Source organism: Lagopus leucura, unplaced genomic scaffold (genome assembly GCF_019238085.1).
Source record: "Lagopus leucura isolate 7727_CA_CO unplaced genomic scaffold, USGS_WTPT01 Super-Scaffold_774, whole genome shotgun sequence".
In the NCBI taxonomy this organism is placed as follows: Eukaryota; Metazoa; Chordata; class Aves; order Galliformes; family Phasianidae; genus Lagopus; species Lagopus leucura.
In genome coordinates, this window is record NW_024962258.1 from 2,031,570 (window position 1) to 2,057,342 (window position 25,773).

Genomic DNA, 25,773 nt, shown 5'->3' on the forward strand with positions numbered 1-25,773 from the left:
TCCAATAATATTTTCAGTGTATTTGTGTCTGCTTCCACTGCCTTTGCATTTTCTTCATGCTCTCCATTTTGACCAGCATGTCTGTCTCTTGTCTTCTAATGAATTCCTACACTGGAAGATGGAGAGCCCTTGAACACTGAGGAAAGCTTCCTTAAAGATCTGCCAGCTCTGCTCCACTCCTTTGTCCTTAAGTGCAATTCCCATTGGGTTTTGTTGATTAACTCCCTGAACAGCAGGAAGATGGCTTTTCCAAAAATTAGAACCCTGATTTTACTTTTTATCTTTGTAATATCCCTCAAAAGTATGAACTCCACCACTGCATGGTCACTACAGCCCTGGCAGTCTCCAATCCTGATGTCATTGATCAGTTTCCTTGTGTTGGTAACAGCACAAAATTGCAAAATTTGCAAAACCCCCTCCGTTCCCCTCCTCCTCCCCACCCCACATGGCTGTCTATTACATGTCCCAAAAAGTTATCCTCAGTTTTTTCCAAGAACCTCCTGAAATGCCTATAGCTCATTGTGCTACCCATCCAACAACTGTCATGGTGGTTTGAAGTCTTCCCATCACGAGAAGAGCCTCCTGTAGATGCAGGAAGAAGTCTTCATCAACAGGCTGTGCTTGAGACCAACCACAAGTCTTTTACTGCCTCAGTCTCTAACACTCACTCATTAATCATGGACATTCTTCAGGGACAGCTTTTCACACTCTATTCCTTCCTTGATGTAAAGAGTAATGCCTCCTCCATCCTCACCTGTCCCTTCTGAACAACATGCGTACATCAATAGCTGCATTTCATTACTGAGAATCAACTCAGCAGGCTTCAGTGACAGTAACTACATCATGGTTTTCTAGTAGCATTGTAGTTTCCAGCTTCTCATGTTTGTTTTTCAAGCTATGTGCACTGGCATTACAGCACTTCAGTTGAGCATCCAGCTTTGTCACCTTCTTGGAGGATAACTCCATAATTCTTCTAAGAATTTCCCTTGAGTTTCTCTGTTGCCTCCTTCTATTATCTCAGTGGTCCTGGCTCGCTGTCATAAGATTTCAAGCATGCTGCAGGGTTACAAGTGCATCTCAGGCAGCAGGTTGAAGGCCTTCGCTATAGCATCTTATACTCCCTCTAGCACATAGCCATGCCATCTCACATCTTATCATGGGCAGTCTTGCTAATACTTTCCACTCCTTTCAAACCAATTTAAAGCTCTGTCAAAGAGGTCAAAGAGCCCTGCTAGCTTAAAGCTTAAAGTGAAGGAGAACGTATTACCACAATGCTGTAAGAGCACAGGTTGTACAGTACAAGGAATGAGAGCTGATCAGGACATAGTTCTATTCTTTAGGTGTGATTTTTCGGATTTTTTTTTTTTTATATATTTATAGTGCCAGCACTTACTAGGAAGCTGCCCTCAAACCAGCTCTCACAAGTGGGAGATAGACCATTTCTGCCTTACAAAAACGTCATCTGAATTAGTTCTAATTGTTAGGACCAGCATTTCCATGGTATTGTTAAGTGTCTTCCCATACTCTAATCTGAACTTATACCAAAGTATAAGTTTTTTTAAATTATTTCAGTTCTGAAATAAAGTAAACTCAACATTTTATCCAGTACTAGTACTAGTACTAGTATAGCTCTCTACACTTTTCATTCTTGATATAAAATAGGTGGCATATTTTCTTTTGCCTAAGTCATCCTTTTTCTAGTGGAACACACTTGTGATCAGTACATGCTTGATTTAGTCTGTAGATTTTAAATTATAAGCAAAAGAAAAAAAACAAGTAAACAAGCAAGAAAATAACAGGACTGTTAACACACTAAAGTTATAAGTCAGACAAGCCATAATCATCCTTCAGTGTAGTGATTTTATTGTAAAATGAACACTTCTTTGAGTTAAAATTTTCCATGAAATAATAACTCAGAAAGCAAGGAAAAAGTGTAAAGAAGGAAAATACAGAAGACAGGTGAAAGAAAAAAATACGCAATCTTGAAACATAAATTAATCAGTTTGAAAATGTCAGGTGAAGGAGACTGTGAGTGCATAGTGCAATAGAGGGCCTTACCAGTGTGATTAAATTCAGGAGAAAGATGATAAATATGGAAAAATTTACTGGTAGTAAAAGAGCTCTTCAGGAGTGGGTGCAGAAGAGCAGTGGCAAGAAATATATAGCTACATAAAGGAGGTAAAACTTCTTGTGAGTCATCTGCGTGAAAAACTTAATAGACTTGCAACAGAATTTGTGCATACTTAGTGCTAACAAACTAGCAAATATTACAAATTTTATGATGGAGAACTAATCTGTTGCTCACAATAGGGAAATGTTTTTCATTTATTCATTGTACATTTAATTCATATTTATAAATATATTACTGGAAGTTTCTGAAAGTATATATTACATTTCCATAGTTCAATTTTTAATATAGCAAAGAACAAATTGATTGAAACAGATAAAATTAAAAAAATACTAGTAAACTCTTGTTTAATATGCAGAATTCCCTACATTTGCTGATTTTGTATTTATGATTATAAATGGCAAATACTCATCTTTGTTAAGCATTCTAAGATTGCAATTAAAGAAGGACTGCCACAATAATAATTGAATTTGATCAATTTCTGTGTGTTCCCACTTCTCTGCCTCCCAGAATTTTCATTCCAGGCACGAGTGCTGGTGTTCCTTAGTTGTACATCTGGTACACTGTTTCTGACAGCAACATCACTCCACAGGGACTGAATATGCCATCTGTATGACACTCTCAGTATCTAATGGTTTAAGAGCTGGAGACTCATAACCATCTGAAAAACTATGTTTTTCAGGATGCTGTATTATTGGCCTCTGATCCACATTTTACCAGCAAAGTTACACAATGTTATTACTTTTTGTTTCTGTTTTCATAAATATGAGAAAAGAGGAGAGGAGGCACCTCTGACTTTAGCAGCCAGAATGCCCTTATTTTTACTAGCTGCAGGCAAAAGTAAAACAGAGAAGGATTAAAAAAAACCCAAAACTTGACAAATAAGACCTCTAGAGGTACTTAACTCCAGTGGAGGAGCTGATTCTAATTGAAATGTAATGTAAAATCATCCTGTGAAAAGAGGAGTAAGAACAGATACTTAGCATTGTCTAAAAACCGTGTGTTTCCTTAACCTGTGAAGTTAAATGGATGAACATCACTTCCACCCCAAAATAAACAAGCAAATGTAAAAGCCCAACCAACCAACCAAACAAAAAACCCCAGAAGCCATCAGATTCCAAATGAAAGTTGCAATAGAATATACACTAGGAAAAATTTCTACTTCTAGGGTCAAGACTTACACAAGACTTATCCATTTGTCTGAACTTGAGTATGATTATGCAGTACTGAAGAAACACAACTGCATATGTCAAACTGACACAAGTGGAGTTGTATGGGAAAACTTTTCTCATAAAAATATATATATATATTTGGAAAGTACAAGGCAAAAATGTTGTTTAAAAGACTGTAGTCTGATAGAGGGGAAGATACCTGTTAGTTAGCAGTCCATTTGGATGCTAGCCAAGAGACAAAAGTGTTGCTGGAAGGTAAGAAAGCTTTCAAATGGCCTCTTAGTTTTTACTTTGTTTTCCCTCTCTTTTATTCCTGCTGTTCATTATGAGCCAGTTTCTATTCCTTGCTTGCAATACAGTTTATAGATACATAATTGCTCCAGAAAAAGTCATCTTCTCAAAGTGCCTGTAATTAATGACTTTTTCTCAACTTTCAAGATGAAACCTTTTACATTTAGCAATACAGTTTATGTAGAAGCTGTCCATTTTTCTAGTGACTCTGCTTGTGGCTTATCTTTTCCCTTTAACATCTTTGAGCAATGAAACAAGGAACATTTCTTCAATAATGTGTAGCTCACATGCTCATGACTTTGTTCCATGGATACCAATTTGCTGACTGAACTGACTGATGTATGTCTTTCTCTACAGTGCATGCCAGTTAATGGAAAAGTTTTCTGCGTGATGATTTGCTAGTCAATACTACTGCTATAAACTATTGTCACGGAGTTGACTAGATCAATCTATGTCCGTGACAGGGGCGACAGGCCTCTGCCCTCCCCCCCCACCCCAGTCCCACAAAAATGGGAAGGAAGGAAGGGAGGAAAAGAGCAGCGGCAACAATCTATGGAGGAAAACTTATTTTACTATAATATTGGAATACAAGATAACACAATATATACAATTTAATTGAAATTGAGATTAATAAATCAGACAAGATGAGAGAGAGAGAGCCACAGCACGGGCTATTTCCTGTTTAATCTGCTCAAAAGCCTGCTGCTGCTCAGGGCCCCATGTAAACTCATTTCTCATTCGCGTCACATAATAAAGGGGGCTTACAATGAGGCTGTAGTTTGGAACGTGCATTCTCCAAAAGCCCACTGCACCCAGAAAAGATTGTGTCTCTCTTTTGCTAGTGGGTGGAGTCATAGCAGTGATTTTGTCGATCACATCTGTCGGGATGTGACGACAGCCATCTTGCCACTTTATACCTAGGAACTGAATCTCCCGGGCAGGTCCTTTCACTTTGCTTCGCTTAATAGCAAAACCAGCACTCAGAAGAATTTGGATCATTCGCTCTCCTTTTGTGAAGACTACTTCTGCTGTATCGCCCCACACAATGATGTCATCAATGTACTGCAGGTGCTCAGGAGCATTGCCCTGTTCCAATACAGTTTGGATCAACCCATGGCAAATGGTCGGGCTGTGTTTCCACCCCTGGGGCAAACGATTCCAGGTATACTGAATGCCCCTCCAAGTGAAAGCAAAATGTGGCTTACATTCTTCGGCCAAAGGAATGGAAAAGAAGGCATTAGCAATGTCAATGGTGGCATACCATTTGGCCGCTTTTGACTCCAGTTCATACTGGAGTTCTAACATGTCCGGCACAGCAGCACTCAATGGAGGTGTGACTTCATTCAGGCCACGGTAGTCCACCGTCAGCCTCCATTCTCCACTGGCTTTACGCACTGGCCATATGGGGCTGTTAAAAGGTGAGTGAGTTTTGCTGATCACTCCCTGGCTCTCTTGCTGTCGAATTAACTTATGAATGGGGAGCAAAGAATCTCTGTTGGTGCGGTACTGACGCCTGTGCACCATTTTTGTAGCAATCGGTACGTGTTGCTCTTTTACTCGCAGCAGCCCCACAACAGATGGATCTTCTGACAGGCCAGGCAAAACAGACAGCTGCTTAATGTTGTCTGTGTCCACAGCAGCTATTCCAAAGGCCCATCGATACCCCTTAGGATCCTTGAAATGCCCCCTTCTGAGATAATCAATACCTAGTATACATGGAGCCCCTGAGCCTGTCACAATAGGATGTTTTTGTCAGTCCTTACCAGTGAGGCTTATCTCAGCCTCCAACACAGTCAATTCTTGAGAGCCCCCGGTCACTCCAGAAATATGGATTGATTCTGTCCCTTGGTGACTCGAGGGCATCAGAGTGCACTGTGCACCAGTGTCCACCAGGGCCTTATATTTCAGTGGTTCTGATGTGCCAGGCCATCGAATCCACACAGTCCAATATACTCTATTATCCCTTTCCCCCCCCTGACTGAGGGCAGGGCCCCTCTATTCATTACCTGTGGTAACTGGAGCAACTGCACTGGTGGTTGATTTGCTTTGTAATTCTTTCACCCGGGCTCGTAGTACAGGAGTAGGTTGACCGTGCCACTTCCCCATGTCTTCTCCATGGTCATGTAGGTAATACCATAAGGCAATTCGTGGTGTATTACCCCTTACTTGAGCCGGAGAGCATTTGCTTCTAACAGCTGAGATCTTTGATGGTGCACGTGAGAAGGAAGGTTCATCATCTTTAGTTAGGTGGGCTTGCATACATTTCATCATCTCCTTCATCTCCTTCAATAGACTCATTTGATTATCCCGATCTTCATCAAGCGTCTCTGATACTGCTACAGGTTTGTAACGGTTAATCAGTTGAGACACTTGCTCCGTCATCATTCTTGATATTGCAGCAACGGCAGCATGAATTGGGGACAGCAATTGTTCGTAGTTTTGGAGCGTAACAATTAATTCATAAACTGTTGTTCGTTGTATCTGTCACACGCTGACGTTAGTGTAGAGGCATATTTATCCGGCGCTGTTGTCACAATTTTCTGCCATATCTCAGGCGTTGTCCTCACTTTTTCAGGGTCGCGGTTTTGGTGTGGCTGGTTAGGAACAAAGTCAGGGTCATACAACATTTCCACCACGCCTATTTCCGTCAAATACTGGATACTCTTTTCAACTGTATCCCATTTTTTCATTGCAATCTTCAAGTCATTTTTGAAGGGATACTTTTCCTTCACGGCTGTTAACACTCGTTCCCAGAGGGAGGCAGCCTCATCCGAACATCGACTAATTCCTCTATCAATAGCTGGATCTCTGGCAATGGCACCTAGTTGGCGAGCTTCGTTACCATCCAGAGACAAGCTATGGGCCCCACTGTTCCAACAGTGAACCAACCAGGAAACAAGAGTTTCATTCGGGCGCCGTGTAAACTCCTTTCTTGAACCTTGGATTTCAGTCATCTTTAGAGGCCGACGAGTAGTAATAGAGACTTCCTCTTCATCACTCTCTTCTGCACGTCTCTTAGTTTTCCCTTTTGCCTTTCGTGATGGTGGTGGTTCTGAGGAGGGCCCCTCGCCTGGATCTTCTTCCACCTCCTCCTCCTCTTCTTCTCTTTTTCGTTCAAGACGCGAAGACACTCGTTTCCATTTCTTGTCCTCCACAGGAGCAACTGGTATTGTTACTGGTGTCTCCTGTGATTGATTAGATTTGACTTGGGGATTTTCCCCTTTGGCTTGAACCTCAGCTCGGAAACTCTCTCTCTCCAGAATGGTATTATATAGGGCACGGTAAGCACAAGCCAAACCCCAAATAAGTTGTACCTCCTTAGATTTATGTAAGCCGCATAGTCCCTGATTCAAATACTGGCTTAGTTTCTCAGGATCCCACAGGTGTTCAAGAGTAAAATCCCATGACACTGAGGGTCCCCACGCTTCTAAGACCTTTCCTAAACCTCTCCATATCCCCTGCCAGTCATCATTCTCTAGTTTTGGAGAAGACTCCTTCCCCTTATTACAAATGAATTGGAATACATTCAGGAGAATTGATGACACGCACACCACCACGACTATTAATTCAGGATTCAAAAAACGTTTGACAAACCGAAAAGAAAACCCGGAGACTGGTCTGAACATCGTGTTGTTTGTAAAATTAGCTATTCCATTTGGGATGTAGTTGTTTGTGAAATCAGCCATTCCTTCCGGGATGTAAATGTCAAAATTCAAATCATACCACATTGCAAGTAGGTAAAACATAGGTGTCTCCATCAGTGCCATTAGGTACCTATATACGGATGCAATTCCAACACACATAAATGCAAGATGGATTATTGGCCAGTAGGTTGTGAGTAACACCATTGCTTTAAATCCTTTACACAGCGCCCCCATGATAACGAGTGGGTTCATCAGAGGTGCCTGCTAAAAAGGGGTTAATGAATTGAAGCTAACAAGAGCAGGGGAAAAAAAAAGGAAAAAAAAAAAAGGCACTACCCAGACTAAATAGTGCTCAAAGTTTACAAATATCCCAGAACACTGGCAGTACGCCTAATCTTTCAAGGTCAGGTTTTCCAGCACAGAAACTTGAACTACTGATAATGCTCCCTAACGAAGCTCTCTAAGAGCAGAGAGAAAAAGATTCGTTCTAACAGCTAAAAAGCAGCTCGAGCCCCATGTTGGGCGCCAAAAATCTGTCACGGAGTTGACTAGATCAATCTATGTCCGTGACAGGGGCGACAGGCCTCTGCCCTCCCCCCCCACCCCAGTCCCACAAAAATGGGAAGGAAGGAAGGGAGGAAAAGAGCAGCGGCAACAATCTATGGAGGAAAACTTATTTTACTATAATATTGGAATACAAGATAACACAATATATACAATTTAATTGAAATTGAGATTAATAAATCAGACAAGATGAGAGAGAGAGAGAGAGAGAGAGAGTTCCCGGAACCGCGTCAAACCTGAAAAGCTTGGAACGGCTAGGAAAGCACCCTCCAGCACCCACTGCCAGGCAGCAAGAGAGCACCCCCCCCACCCGGAAGGGTCAGATCCCGTGACTGCTGTAATGTACAGGGATAGGTACTTGGAATTGAGGCAGTGACACTTTAATGCCCTGTACACTACATGATGTTTTGATGTGGAATACTGGAACCCAAAAACAAAAAAACATAGAACCATGACAACTATTGCATGAGTAAAACAGGAATTGCAGAAGAAAAACAGGAAAAAATATAATTGAAGTTAGATATTCAGTTGCAATGTTGCCAGTTCAGTTTTGAAAATTCAGGATAAAAATGAAGAGTTTTAGAGCCCATACTAGGCCTTGCATGTATTACAGTAAGTCTGCTTAGGGAATTGCATACTGCAACATTTGTGTACATAAACAAAACTGAATATGATTACTGATGTTAGGTATTAACATATCTAATTGGATATTAGAGTAACAGTCCTAGTTACCACTTGTACAGCTTATTTGTTTTGGTTTTCAATCTTTGTGTCAGATCGCTTTTAATACTTAAGATATCAGTTATTTCTTGTAAAGATGAAATGAGTTTTTAAAAGCAGTTAAGATTCTAAATGTCTTGTTATTTTAGAAACATGGTTTAAAAACATAGCTTAACTTGCCTTCAAGGGAAAAGAAACAGTGTTCAGTGTTCAATCTGGAAAAAAAACAAAAAAACAACAACGCTCATTCGAAGTTTTTTAAACTAAGACACTGAAAATAAAATCAATGTAGTATATAATTCAGATCTTAATTAGTAATCAGATGAATTTATTTTTTCTCCTTATCAGACACCTAAAGGTGAAAGCTTGAAATAGACATGCATGTATAATAAACTCTTATGTTAGTTTCTTCAGTGAAAAAATATTCCTGATTTTGATGCTCTGATTCCACCCTCTTTCTTCTGGTTTCTCTCTGTCTCTCTCTCTCTCTCTCCATTTTTTTTTTTTTTTTTTAAATGAAGGAAAAATAAGTATTAAACTAGTGGAGGTGGGAGGAGGGGGTGGAAACCTGTCCTACTTGGAATGAGTTGGCATTCTTGAAGTTTATTATTGCTCTCCCATGTCATTCGCACTTGGATTGTCATCCAAAGGAACTGAAGTCTTACAGGTATAGCTGTTACCACAGAAAAGAAATTGCTGTGTTGGCTGAGCCAAAACAGAATAGTTCATTCACCTTTAGAATGTGAAGGGCAGATTAGAAGTCATGACCTTTTCTTCTCCTGCATGTGTAAAGTCTCAGTATGCCATAGAGGTTTTTGCAAATATGGAGAGTCTGGATTTTATAGTAGCAAGTGCAGAAGAAAAATTACTTACCTTGTAATTTGATGAGGTTAATAATAGCATGAATGTACTTTGATTACTATAGAGTAGGATAAGATAAGAGGTTATCCAACTACATGATTTTTTTAATAAACTTTCTATTGCAGGATAGACAATAATAATGAAGTGACAGAAAGATGACAACAACGCAGAATAGGTTGTTTCTGATCCCTGACATCTTCTCAACATCTAAAAAGAGCTTTATCATCAACACAATGTTGATTTTGATGCAGAAGTATCTGTGTACATTATTTATCACTGCTAACAGTGCACTGTCAAATTTGTTATTCCCCAGTGTAACAGGTGCCCAGTACTGACTGACTTGATTGCATATCAAAATTGCTTATCCATACCAGAGCTGGGACAGCTACCTTCAAATGCAATGCTGTCATCCTGAATCTAAACTATTTCTGTACTCTGCTCACAGACAGTGCATTTTGCTAGGATTTTACATGTTTTCCCTGGAATTTAACTATGTCATCTCTGATTTGACACTACATATCTATTCCATGCGCACAACAAAAAGAATATTCAGATTGTACAACATTGTACAACAAAATTTGGGGTTTTTGGAATACAATTCCATTTATTTTGACTCACAGCTGTATTTTGACTAGCACAAGGAAGACAAGCTTAGAATATTTTTTATGCCCCACATGCTCTAGATGTCAGGAAAGAAGAGCCTGTTGTTTCCATGTCATTAGCTCGATGTAGGGAGTAAACAATAGCAAATCCTTACTTTGGGTGTGACTTCTAGATGTTGGAAAGGGAGGAGGTAGGAAAAATCTGCAACAAGGTATCAGTCATGGTTATCTGTCCTCTTTTTCCCTATCAGTGACTGACTGACAGGCAATGAAGAATTTTCTAAAAATCTAACTTTTGTTCTATTCGAAAAACAAGACAGAAAACGTGGATATATGAGACAATATTTTATTTCCTTGCCATAACAGCCATATCCAAAGCCAAAATGTTTCGGCACATTCAATGATGCTTTCTATTTCTTTTTACCTAGTATATCCCAGCAATGAAGAGTTTGCCACTTTGTCTCAAAGAGGCAGATCTCAAAAGACAAAATGTTGACATCTGTGATTTGAGTTGAAATCTAATAAATTGAAGAGCAGATGCAGATACTAAAATATTATCATCTGAAATTCCAGCCTAGGATCAAGTGTTGTTACATTTGCAATGCTTATATTCAGGGATGGTGCAATCCCTGATTGCTTCTTTCTTATGGTATTGATGAGATTATAGGAAAACACAGCCTGTACAAATTTCTAGGAATATATTACAAATGAATCTGATTCTTCCCAAATTTTGTTCATGATGTTCCCTTCATATCTTGTAAATATGTTAGAGTGATCCAAACCAACAAGGAAATAGACAAGGTTATACTCAAATATTGCTTCTTACATATGCTTGTGTCTGCATTTGTGTATCTTGTCTTTCTGACTATATTCTAACACAATATTCTGATTGAATTAAGAGAAAGTATTTTTCTAGTCTTAACCTGCTCTCCTCTGTACATACAACACAACAAAGATCAGTGATCTTGCTCACATTGCTGAGAAAATCAATGAATCACTATTTATGTTACATTATTTTGAATTGACTTCCATTGTCCTATTGTGAGAAAACAGCTCCCAGCCTTTGCTGCAATTCTCTACTATATTTCATGTCAGCTGCTGAAATTCTGACTTAGAATCACTCCATCATATACAGGTAGAAGAATACAATTTAGCCCCACACTGAGCCTACCAGTGTGTGGTTCCTTCTAGAGTGTGAGAGTGAGAGAGTAAGATGGGGGAGTAAAGCTAGCATAGACAAAATATATCTTAAACTTGAGAAAAGGGGGAAAAAAAAAAAAAGCACAGGAATTTGTTGTCATTTCATAGAGGCAAAATGTTTTTCACTTGCTGGTATCTTTATCTGCTCAATTCAGGACAGTAGGAGTCTACAGCCTGACATCTCAGCTAGCCCAAACTAGTGAACTTTCAAGGTGAACAGCATCTCTTAAAGCTTAGCTTATTTAGGCCTGAAAAAACCTCTTTAGGTTCTGAAAGTGGATTCTTTCAATGGGCCTTCTAGTGCTCTGGTAAATGAGATGTATGCACATGCCATTGTATCAATTAAATATATATATATATTAATTATATATATATATATATATATATAAAATAATGTGGGAATAATGGGTGAAGAACTGTAATTTATTTTTTCCCGAGGAAAAATCTAGTGCATGTGAGAATCTCTGTCATGTTCTATTAAAGACAATTATTAATAGAATTGTCTCTAACAGTTACTTTGATAAATTTTCTTTTAATTCAGATACTAAATTTGGAAAAACTATAATGAAAAAAGCACTTCTTCACTTTCTTCTTCTGAAATCTGAAAATTCTGATGGGGAAAATTCCGATGGGGAAAGCAATCAAAATGTTACACATTTGAAACATCCACTGTGCTTGTACCTTAGTTATGCTGACTTCCTTCAGATTTTATTAATAATAATAATCTTAGTATTGTATTAGGGGATGTTAATACCATTGTTGTTCGTTTTCTGACTCTGTTTTCCCACTTGGAATCATTATTTAACTGTGACATGGCTGTATCATTCTAGGGTAATCACAGGAGAATCCAGACTTGTTTATCTCCTCTCCCTTCTCAAAGCAAAATAAAACAACAACAACAAAAAAAAACCCAAAGCAACGAAAAAAAAAAAAACTTGCCACCATAACCAACCAGATCCAAAACCCCAAATTCAAACCAAATCAGCAAGAAAACCTACATTCTTAATAAACTTTCCCAAAGCAATCTACAGGCATTATTATAATATCCCTTGCTCCCTTCGGAACACAACTGTTTTTTATAAAATACTGACTAGTAATGAGATGCACTGAGTTGAAGTGTTGGAACAGTTGAGAACCAGGAAGGTTCACAAACAAATTAGAGTAGATTTTTATGTTATTGATATTAAAGCTGTAAGTGCAATCATTCATAAATATTCCATGAAATATCAGATATTATTACTGAAACCAACCAGGGAGGGATTTGACTCTTCCACACTTGACCGGTACATGCATACGTTAATCCTATTATTTATGTGCCAAAGCAAACTACATCTGACTTATAGGATGATTTGCTTGTGAAGATAGGGTCCCCTTTACTGTGAAAATCACAATAAATCTTTCCCAGTTATTTCTTTCTCTGTATTAGCCCCTTAAGGAACAGTTTGTTTTGTAATAGAAGAAGGGAGATATCTAGATGACCTATCAATCTGTACTTCTGTGCTTTTCTTGATACTTTGGTAGCAGAGCTCAAAATGATAGTTACGACAAATGTAAGATTAGTATGTCAGAAGGGGTGGAATAAAGAACAGGACTTCCCTTGTGATTGAAAAGCCAGATAACTAATTAATTTTATGTCTGATATCAATTACCTATAGGGCAGTTAGCTACAACAAGTTCTTTAAAAAAAATGTGGTAGTGCAATATTTACAGTTTTTTTTTTACAATATTATATTTACAATAGTAAATAACTAGACATTAATTTTTATTTTCACAATTCAATGTGGAAGAATTTGTCCACAGAAGTGTAATCACTATGAGATATATTTATATCTCATATAAATATATGATATATATATATTTTTTTAATTAAATATATTTTTAGCTTTAATTCCTGGCACTTTTCACTTGGATTTTTCACAAAAAAGCTGGTTACCTGTGAATTTTAACTAAAGAATAAAAATAACCTGTCCAACAATACTACAATTGTGTAAAATGCAAGTAATTCAAGTTAGTGAGTCTCATTATCCTATTAGTTTGCATTGGATTTCTTTATAAAATTTTGTAAATACATATTAATGAAAACAGAAACAATGAAGAAGATATTTTGCAATGGAAAATAACACTCATACAGCATATTTCAATGTTTGAAAAAGAGAATTGCCTAGAAATTGTTTCAGAAACTTTATTTTTATCAATAAACTAATATTCTTTATTGTTTTTTGGCTAGCTGTATGACATTTTATGTATAGTACAAACAGAAGTTTTAGATCTGTAGAAAAATGTGGGCTTTTTCAATGACATGGGAGATAATAGTGAAAGAAACATCCTTTTATTAAACACTAACTATTCCAATACCAGGTGTGAAAATCCTTCTTTGCTTTTTTTTTGGCTCAAAGCTTGGTTCCTGAGGTATTTTGTTGAGGAGGCAAGTGATGGATGTTGTGTGGCAATCAACATCGCTGTGTGGACAATTTTACATCTTTGGAGCTGTTTGCCTTCGGAAGATAGTGCTCAGGACTGTTTACTGGCGGAAGAACTAGCCTGTGACCAAATAACTCCTGTTTGCTATGGGAGGCTGGGGGATGATACCATTGTATCCTGCGAAGGCAAGATGCAAGTTGGTGCCTCCCTGCTTCCTCTTATCTGCTGGCAAGGCCAGGAAGACAAGAACAAAGGAGTTTCCTGCTGAGGCCCCAGAGCCAGAAGCTGCCACTCAAAGGAGAGCTGACTCGACCACTTTGGATTTGAGCTGTCACTCCAAAGACAGCTGACTTCACCACTTTGAAACCATTGAAAAGGGGCCATCATCACCATGGTCATCTCTCGTCGTGCTTCGTCGTGCGTCGTCCTTCGTTGTCAATAGAACAACAATGCCAGACGACCCACCACTACTGAGGATCAAAGACAGAACTATGAGCCACGCTGGATCCATGGTGGTGACTATGTCCTTCTTGCTTCCTATAAAGACTCCTTGCTTCTTCTTTTCTATCTTTTCTATCGCCCTCCTTCCCTTCCCCCATTACCCTAATTCATAATAGTGTCCGTTCTCCCCTTCCCCATTTCCCCTGATTAAGATTTGTAATAAACTGGTTGGACCAACATTTGAACCGTTGCTTCTTAATCTCATGCCGGGTATATAGATAATAAAAGAACCTCCTCTCCCTCCTATAAATTGGAGCGAGACACCAGGTTAACACCTTTTAAATCACACTGAGATTTTAAGACTTTTTACTTTTTTTTTTCTTTTTAAAAATTTTTTTTGCAGAAGAGAAATATATTTTCATCCTTATTGTATTTCTTGTAGAAAAACAATGCTTTACTACTCCTAGTCTTTGGCTTATGAACAATTCTTACAGCTTCTAAATGTGAATAAATTTTCAGTATTAGTTAAGTGGGGGAAAAAAAAACAAAAAAAAACCAAAAAAAAACAAGCCAATATTGTTAGATCCAGCACCTAAAATTCTTGCTTTACCTTATTTCTCATATAATACAATGTCCCAAATATCGGAATATAACCACAATAAATACATTAAATAGAAAAGGCACAAAATACTTGACACAGATGTGCCTCAGATCCTCTGCTTGTCAGAATATTGCTTCTTATTTTTTATGTAGTTTTGCGGAGAAACAGCTACTGTTTGTTTTTATCCTCTGACATTATTTAGGACCATTCAGTCCAGTGCCACTTGGAGTATATTCAAGTTTGTAGCAAATGATCATCATTCTTTGGAAGACTGTCATTAAGCTCTGTTTTCTTATAAAAAGGAGATGCGATTTGTGAAGAACAGAATGGAAAACAGTAGTTTTGATCTTGAAAACATTTATCTTTGACATGTCAAGATTTAAATTTAAGCACATATGGTAATGAGATACTTATGAAAAGATTTGTCTAGCTGGACATTGGTCTTCCTTGAAGAGCAGAATTACAAGGCTTATTTTTATTGAATCCAATAATCAGTCAAATGCATAGAAACTTGTTTAATTAAAAGAAATCCAATCCAATGTATTTGTTATTTATTCTCCCAGTTCCTTTTATTCTATCAATATTGGAAGCTGTCAGTAATAGCTTTTATTGTACATAATACAATAGATATCATGAAAAAAGTATTTTCAAAAAACAGAAATGAAAATATTGGAAAGAAATTCTTTTGAGGTGGAAGGTAAAATGAAAATAAAAACATTTTCACATATTGACAGCTGTGTTACTTATACAGGCAAATGAACTTAAATGCAGAAAGGAAGTTTTGGATTGTAGGATGTGTTCATTGGTCTTTTATAGAACAAGAAAGGCTAGTAACGAGCAAAATTCTATTCAACTGTCCTCCTGAGAGGATGTTAGATAAGGAAATAAGATTGAGTATGATTCTTTATCCTGTACAAGAACCTGTTTCATACAGGAGCTTCAAAAGGAGTGAGCAGGTGAAAATCTAGTGTTACCTCATGATGATGATCTGTAGCCCACCAGTAACCCAAGGTCCTAACGAACTGGGTAGTTTGATAAACCTTGATTATCCAGTTCTTTCAGTCTTTGTGTTGGAAGGTTTCACATATCAACTCTTACTTGCATGTTGTGACCATGGTCGTAAGGAATGATGTGGGTGAATACATGGAATTTTATTTTGGCCCAGTGCTAATAATTTATATACCAGTATTTCTGTTAATAATAAAACATTAACCAACATTATGAATCAAAGTCAAAGAGAGAAGCAGAAGAGATATGTAGTAATTTATACCTTGTTAATTCAGAAAGCAGAATACTGCAAAATATTATTTATGAGGGCAACAAATCTAAACCTAGAGATAAAACTACTATGAAATTGCAGTGATAGCAGTGAGCTGATGTTTATTGAAAAATGTTTATGATGATACACACTGAATATAAAGACTTTGCTAGTATTTTGTTGTGGAAGGGCTGACTTTATTTTTGAAATTTAGAAAAGCAAATGCATTGAGTAAATCTGATAGGATAAAAAAAGTCATACAGTCATATTCTTGTAGTCATAGCAGCTTTACTGTGGTACTTGTTTCAAGTTTGGATGTTATTTTGAATGAAAATGTTCCATGTTTGCTAGATCTTCTTTCAGAGCAAAACCATTCTGGACAGCATATCCTACTAACTGTGAATTACAGCTCTAGGGTTTCATTTTCAAAAAAGAACCTTCACCTGGCTGCAATGTCAAATAAAAGGCATATTTTCATTGTATATGATTTTTTAAAACTGTGATGAAGGTATAGCTTCCTCTGTAGATTTATACAGTGAAAACACAGGAAAGGAGAATTTTACCCTGGAGGCATTGTTACAGTGAGAGATTTTAGAGTAACAGAAAAAAAGACAGCTCCTCAGAACATCTTCGTCCTGTTCAAAAGGAAAACATTACATTAGTGTTTGGGGATAAAGCAGCTACCCAAACGAATAGTGAACAGATGTACTGAATTTCTCTTGTGATAACTCCCTGCTTAAAGCAAATGGTGAAAACAACATTTGCACTACAGCTTCAAAATTCATGAAGCTATGTCAATTTTGGTTTTGGTAGTTTTAGGTCTGCGTTTATCATATCACTTAGACCTATCCATACCCACTTTGGGAAAATGGAAGAAATCAATATTAGTTCCCTCAGTGTTGGCATTTTCATTTGGAGCATTAGAGCAATTTGAAGTAAATCAGTCATTTCCATTCACTGAGGATTTATTTAATTCACAGAACCTTGGGTACATGAAGCAGTTTTCTTTTTAAAAAATAAATATATAAATAAAAAATTACGAGCTCTGCTCCAGGTGTGCACCAGATGTGATTCAACTTTTCCTTGGAATTTGAAGGTTTGAACCAAAGACTGCATTTTTAGACAATATAGCTATGCTTATACAGTGTGTTGTACTAGAAGACCAGACTAAAAGCTGTCTGAAGAAAAGGTCCTGAACTGCAAATAATGTAGATGGGGGTTCCAAACACCAGCTGTTTCAATCTACTGATCAGGTCTTATTTAATTGAATTAATGTAGACATAACATAGACATACCTCAGGATTACTCAGACCAATCCTAGCCAATGAAACAAATCAGGAAATAAAATATAGCTTGAGGAACAGTTAAACTTTCTACCATTAATAACATTCCAAAAAGTTTTGATAACTGAGTCTGTATGTCCAGGATTAGCAGATTTGGTCTTCATAATTACAAAATGAATTTGAAAATTGTGCATCAGAAAAATGTGGACAGAATCAAGTCACACTTAATGTATGGAGAAATATTAGCATTATTCTTAATAACTGGCATAAAATTTATTATTCCATGGGAAACTTACTATCAAATTTCAGGTTGCATTTCAGGTTTAGGGAAATTTCAATATTGTTATTACCACCAAAAGCCTCAATTTTGGAAATGATTCTACAAACTTCTAATGGAAAATGAAAGAAAGAACTTGAAACTCTTAGGAGTAAGATATTACTTTGATTATATTCAATATAAATATTTAAGATTTACCCTTTGTCAGCCAGTGTCAAATGTAGATATGTTAGGAGCTTCTGAAAAGTGGACTGAGACTTCCATGAAATACATGGAAACAGTCATAGAACCTCAGAATCACAGAATACCATGAGTTGGAAGGGATCATAAAGATCATCTAACTCCAACCTAACTGCTGTATGCAGGTTTCCCAACCACTAATTTAAGCGCTAGATGTCTGCGTTGCCTAGGCTCCATTCAACCCAGTTGAATCTCCAAGGATGGGGCATCCATAACTTTTCCAGGTAAAATGCTCCAGCTTCTCACCTCTGTCCAAGTGGTGAATTGTAAAATTGTAAAAATCAGTCACCAGGTGGTAAAGATTTTAACATTGCTTTCATACTGATATTTCATTTTTTATTAGCATATGAAGTTTGGCGTATGATAAAATAATATTAATTTCTGAGGAGTCCATCATCGGAAGCAACTTTATTTTAGCCTTAAAAATAACAGTTCCAAGTTCAACAGTTCAAGCTAGAAATGAATATTTTTATTAGTTTAGGTCATATGCATTTTCAGCTCTTAATTTTCATTAAGAATGTCTTCATTTTAGAATGTCTTTCACTTAGAAAATACATTAGAATTTCAACTATGAAAGAGAACAGAGATTTTTTTAATTAAAAAACTTAGTTCCCTCTAATATAAGTAATGAAGGTGATACTATACCCTTTTTTGAGTATTTTTTTAAGATGTTCTCACAAAATGGTTTTAAGTTATAGGTAACAGCTGGTAAAACTGAGAGGTCTACCTTGTGAACTTGATATTGACAGCAGAAATAATAGTGAAGCCTTTCTGAAATGAAAAATGTTGTAATTTGTTTCACAGTAATGGGGAGAAGTGTAAGATATGATTATGACACAGCCTTCTAGACTGAATTAGTGACAGATTAATGAAGAGAAAAAGAAATGCATTGTGGGAATCACAAACCCATGACAGCTGTGTCATCTTTGGGAAACTCACAAATGAAGTCTCCCAGTGAAATCAGAATGACTGTAATTTACTCAGCATTGGTTTCATTTTTTTTTCTTTTTTTTCTTTTTCTGTTTTAGTAGTAATTAAAGAATAATACCTGAATCTCTTTTGAATGGCTTTTAAGGTTTAACTTGCTGGAGCTCTTCACATAACTGAATTTATAAAGAAGACTAAGCAGATCTGCACAGCTAATTGTGAAATGTGAAAAGCACTGATACTTCATCTCTCACACCAATACCAGTCAAATCTGATTAGCTTCAGTATTTTTAATCTGATCAGGTATTTTTCTGTGTGTAAGAATTCACTTTTTCCAGCCAGAAAAAGCGAATTTTGAGAACAGAAAATATTTCATTCTTCAGTAGTGACTTCACTAGCATAAATAAAAAGTAAAGCATAATAAGACAGTCTTTCTTAATGTGCGTACACAGAAGTACTGCTACAAGCACCTGGCAAATGGAAGGAAATATTAAGATCTCAGTGAAGGCTAGCTTGAAGAAGAAGTATTAGATTACTTTTTGTGTTGAGATCTTCAGTGATGCTGATTTTCCAATTATGGTTCAGTACATTAAACTCCAGAATTTTGGTAAACACAGTTTTCAGAGAAGTTCTCAATTAGTATCAGAGTATTATTCATAAATTTAAATGCTGAAAACACAAAAATTTTGTGCATACAAAATTAAAGAAATTGGCTAATTTAGAACACTATAGAAGTATATTTGGAACTGAAATACTGTGTTTGCAAAATAAAATTTTAACCAACTAATATCTCAATATTATTGTTTGATTCCAGTTATCTGATGAAAAGCTTTAAGATTGCTAAACTTTTACTATTTTCCATTGTTTTATTCCTACCATGATCTTCAAAGGTTTTACTGTTTAATAACAATTTAATTAAAAAATCTTTAATAATGTGCAAGGAACTCTAAATTTCTCATTTTTTTTAAGTTGCTATGATATTTTTATATTATCATTTGTTAATGTTCCATTTATAAGATTTTTTCTGCGATAATTTACAAATTAAAGTACCTCAAATTAAAGTTCTTACTACAAACTGAGTGTTCAAGCCATCCTAAATGAAATAGTATGGACATTTAGACCATCTTAAACATTCAAGATAGTGTAAGCACTTCAGCTGTTTTATGATAGTATAAGTGCTTAAATTGCCCCAAATCCTCAGAGAAGTGAGTGGTTTCAACACATTTTAAGACTTCTGGTACCATGAAGACCTAAGTGTTGGATTTCTGAAAGAAACTTCCTAATGGTAAATAGTATTTAGGATAACATAAAGGTTTAAGCTGCTCTATGGATGTATAAATGCTGAAATTACTAGTGGAGTATTTTTAAAAGCGTTTGATTTTGAACCTATCTAACTTTGTAGTGTCTGCTTGGTGACAAAAAGAACACCAAGGTTCTAATTCTGATAATGCAGTACACAGAGTGCTGTATTTGAATCTCAGCTAGAAACTCTTAATTCTTATATATAATTAATTCTAATATACAATTCCTATAATTCTTAAGCTTTATTATACGATGCAGATACTCATTGAAGTCATCAGTAAAAGATGTCTTCCAGAAATGCACATTATACATCCTATACTTGCCTCTTCTAATAGTTGTCAGTCTTTGATAAGAGTTTAGATAAGTTTATGTAAGATCTTGATGCATGTCTTTACATATAAGTCACTCCTGTTCTGTGATAATTTCCACTGTCATGTGTAGGGAAGGAAATGTTAGATGCGCACCAGAACATGCAAGTCAGCAAAGAAAATAGTAGAGGTTTATAGCATATGAAGAAAGAATCACAGAATTGTACGAGCTGAAAGTGGTCTCTGGAGATCTTGTAGTCCAACCTCTGTGCTAAAGCAGGTTCCTTATATTAGGATATTAGGAAAGTGTCCAGGTAGCTTTTGAATATCTCTGGAGAAGTAGAATCGACAATGTCTCTAGGCAACTTGCTCCAGTGCTGTGTCATTCTCAAAGTAATTTTCCTTCGTGTTTTTAAAGAACTTTCTGCATTCCAGTTAGTGATAATTGAAACAATGTAATTTGAACAGATCTCTTTTTTTTTTTTTTTTTTTTTTTTTTTTAAATCTAGACGCAGACTCCAAACTAAGAGCAAGCTACATAAAAATGAGTATCACATCACAGTATGATGTGAAAATTGCAGTATCTATATCTCTTTCCCTTTCCAGATGTTCTTTCTCTAGGTATCCATTTTGTCCTGCAAGCTCAAGTTTTAGCCTCAGAGATCGTTTCCATAAGATTCCGTTCCTCATGCTGTTAGGTGTATCATAGCTTTTGTTTGAAGATTAGCTCCAGGCAGAAAAATTGGGTATGAAGAAAAAGACAAATTGAACAAGATAAAAAATAGCAGAACACAAAACACATCCTACAGACATTTTAGGATCTCTGACTGAACTATAATAAGGTAGAGCTGACCAAAATTATGTCAGAAATGTACCTCAGCTCCTGCAAAATGGATCTAGTGATGAATTCCTGGCCATGAGAAATATGAAGTGAAAAACAAACATAAAATAGAATCAAATTTAATAGATTGTGTGGACCTCTTACTTGCATAGTCATATACATAAGGAGCTTTCTCGTTAATAAGGAACATGTCCATATAAGCTGAATAAAAAAGCAAGTAACATTGGTATTAACTCTTAAGTACATAGTTTAATCCTAGCCATTTAATGGATAAATTTGAAGGTGGTAGAGTGGACAGCCTCTTAGGTAAATAAGATTCACTATGAGTGAAACCATTACTTGATTTTTAACAGCAGTTTCTTGGGATCATTTATTACATTTACTTTTGCTGAAGGATCCAAGACTTCCTAATGTGTTCTTGATTCTTTTACCAAATGCAAATAGTCTGGAGTGAGACATCTTCATATAACTGTTACAGCAAGCCAGTAAGTACTAAAATTACTTTCCTGCATATGTGCCAATATGCATGATTTCATCTCTGTAAATATCAGCTTCAAGTAGCTAGCAATCTCAGCCATTGAAAACCAGTATGTATGTTCTGGAGATGATTTTTTCCTTGTGCAAGAAAGATCAAAAATTTATTTGCATTTCAAAGTCTTACCTAGTGCTGGATTCTGCTAAGTTGTTTTGTTGTCAACACTGAAGCAGAAAGAAAATAAATTGGCTCATAGAGAGCCTATGCTAAGGAAAAGTTCTGCTTGTGAACTATATTTTGACCATGTTTGATTAAACATATACTAACAGATAGGAATACAAAGAGGTAAGAAGATCAGCTAATCTCTGTTTTGGAAATATCTGTGGTTATTCTATGAGGGCTGCTCTGAGAGTAACGCTTCCTATGTTACTATGTTTGTACATGATGTCAGAAGCAGATGTTGGTGGTATGGAAGTAAAAGTTGAACCTTCCCTAAATTTTGTTAGCATGTGACAAATGGTGGCGGAGGGATGGTCTGACACAAGATTCTGACATGGAAGTTCATATGAGGGGAATTTCTCTACATAGAAAAAATGGACACAATTGATATTCATTGACACCTGCTGAATATTTAAGGAGATGAAACAGTGGAGTGAGCATAGGGGGGTGGTGGGCTGTGCATTTCAGTAGTGGTGACAGTGATATGAAAGACAAGCCACATTCTGGACAACCATGCAGAGCTTTCACACCATGAAATAAAGAGCATCTTGATCAGCTCATCAGCATGAACTGGCAAATGTTGGTTGAAAAACAGCGCATTGTAGCTGAGAATTTGCTCCATCAAATAGTGTAATTGTGTTCTCTTTGTATCTGTTGTAGTTTTCAAGGAAACAAATAGGAGACATTACTTTCAGAGTGACTTGCATATCTGAGGATAGGCAGAAATTTGAGAAAGAAATGGTTCTTGACTGCTTCTCTCCAGGAGTAGCTCAGAGAGGTATTGTAACACAGAAACAACCAGATTGTGCAAGTGATCACCACCTCCCAGATCAGCACAAGCCAGTCCCATGTAACAAACGGGAATTTAAAGGCAGAGTACTGAGACTACCATGTGTGACAATACATTTGTGTTCTTCATTCAGTTCTATTACTGATCTGCTATCTACACAGCAGGAAGAGGGAAAATATTCTTTCTCCATGTACTTACATTGTATTTGTAATCTTCCTCCTTTTTATTTTAAGCTTTCAAAATGGCACTTTCAACGAACACCTCAGTGTTAGATTGATTTAGTGAAACAAAGTACAATTTCATTAGCAGGTTGTTGTGGATTAATCTTAAATTTCCACTCCAACATTAGTTATATCATTAAGTTGCAGAAATATACCACTGAATACTCTGATTAAATAACAGTGCTGTACAGCTTTCATTGTCATTTTTTTCTTGATTTGATTAGAAGAAAATGTAGCAAAGCATATAGGAGAAATTTTAACACTGGAAAATCAAAATCAAGGAACATGACTTTTAACAATGATTTCCAAAACGAAAGCAATTACTGTAGCAATTAGTTTAAAAATATGTAATCCATATTTTTGTTAAGTGGCTAATATTCAGTCACTTTAAGCATAACTAGAGAGATCTTATTTTATTTCAATCATTGATTTTCCAGTTGGTTGAAGAAATAGAAAAGTTTGAGATGAAACAAAATACATTTGCTGAGAAATTGTAGTTGAAAAAGTTGAAAAGAATATTCAGTTTTGCTTGAAATAACTTTTTTTTTTTCCTTTTTTTTTTTTTTTTTTTTTGAAAGTGGTTTGGGAGCATGTAAAAAAAAAAAAAGTGCTACTCAAAATCAATAACTGTGCAGTCAATGAAGGGAGATGACTGTAATTTTCATACAAGTGAATTTAATGAAAGCATTGTGATCTTCCCAAGGGATGCCAAGTCTCCTTGAGAATCTAATTAGCCTTTTTTATCATAATTGTTTTGAAAGTGTTGATATGGATACTTTAAAAAATACAGCCATATTTTCCTGGACTAAACTACCTCCGATTCTAACTATTCTTCATATCCCACAAATGTCAGGCCAACCAACATCTTAGTTTTTTTGAAAAGGAAAACACTTGTACATAATATTTCTTGCCCTTACCTCAGTTGACAATGTTGACAATGACAACTCATTAGAAAAACTGATATTCAATCAATTATTTAAAATTCTGAAAATAAATTTAATAAAAACAAATTCATGATTGGCTCTAGAAAAAAATCATGAAAGGTACAGTTTTTAGTAGAAAAAATAGAAGATTACAGCTTGGCAGAGTGAGACACTAGTTAAAAGCTAAAGATAGCAGCAGTTAGAGAAGGAATACCATGAGAGAACCCCAGTGAATTCCAGCCTGCCGTACAGTGCTAAGCTCAGTGTTTAGCAAAGGGAGAACTGCTAACACCAGAGCTACTTCAACCCCAGTGAATAAGTCCTGTTTTGAGGAAGGTGACATGGGAAAGCATTGTACTCTCACTGTTTGCCACTGTTTACTCTGCAAACCTGTGAGAATAAAGTTTTCCCTTCCAGTAGCTCTTTTGATCACCTGGCATTCAGGGTGTTGCTCCAAACAGTTCACTCATGTGGCTTAGGTAATAATAACGGAATGAGAGCATGACAGTACAACAAACCAATTATGGATAAAATTTATCACATGGATTATTTTCTGTACTGTCCCTCATTACAAGGCTAAGAAAAAGTACGCACATTCTAACAGCTGCATTGAGAGCCAGTACAAATGATGTTATTTGAAGCAATTGTAATACTCCTGAAAGTGCACGTCACAATTCACAAAAAGTTTGAGTGTAGAAATTGTCATTTTTATGAAACCTTTTAAGTAGCACCCCGTACAGTCATGAAAGTTAAGTGCACTTCCATGAAACTGGTCACACAGTACAGGAAATGCAGTAGGTACATCTCTGCCAACTGCAATAGAACTAGCACGAGAACAGTTAAAGACTATTTCTGGACTGCTTACTCCAGGCTCCAAAAACCTTCTTCAAACAGCCTGAACTTCCTTTTGTAAATTTATGATTAGAATGAGGCTTTCTGCCAGCAGTCATAAAAAAATCAATCAAAATTTCATGTAAGGTTGCAGATTACCTAGAAAATACCAGTCAGCATGGGATCTCCTTTCTGAATTTTTCTTCTTTTCTCTGGAGTCGCCATTTAAATCTGCACATGAATGTAAGCTGTAGCATTATTAAATATATTATAGGTTATATGCTTTGTAGTTATAAAATATTCTTTCAACTCCTCACTGTGAAAGACTAGCAGCATCTGCCAACCAAGAAATATTTAAAACCTTTATAAACAACCATATTAATCTTACTGTTTTCCTGTTAGACATAGGAGGAGACTACCTTCGGATTAACTGTCTCATTCTGAGGCACATATACTCAGAGTTGTCCATTCAATGTGAGATAGCTTTCTTAACTTAGAAGAAGTGACAGACAAAGTGAAGGGGACAGGAGAAAGAGCAGACTTTTTACATGGAATTTAAACTTTCATGCGAATGGATTCAGGACCTTTTTATATCCCACAGGAAGATACTATTTATTTTGCGTGTCTCAAAGATTCCTAGGAGTCTCTTAAATATGATCAGTATTTCTCTCTTTTTTTTTTTTTCTCCCTTTATTACTTATGTAGTTATTTATTTGTTTGTTTGTTTGTTTGTTTGTTTGTTTATCCTGGTACAACTTCCACAGGAGATTGAAATGTGTTTATTTTAAATGTGCATGTCTTGCAGTTTTGCAAACTTGTGGCATTCACATTTCCAGTACATTCTGAGTGTCATTTTCCGGTTTCTTTTGAGCTTTATGATATATTGGGGTTTGCAGTTAATAAGTACTTATATACAGAGGAGGATTTATGTGGAAAATATTTTATAAGTTTTAGTGGATTATTAGAGATGAATTCATGTGGGGATGGATGAATTCTTCCATCCATATGTGTAAAACTTTTCTTACTTGAGGGCTCTTTAAAGAGTGATATGGTTGTAAAACCTGGGAAGAATTCATCACTACTTTGCAGACAGGATGTATTTGGCTCGTATCTCCTGTCTGCACTTTCTTAATCTTAAAATAAAATGGATTCATTTTCTGAATTTCCTTTTATTTGCCTTTATTTGCTGGTTACCAACTCTATGACAACTTTTTTGTTTGTTTGTTTGTTTGT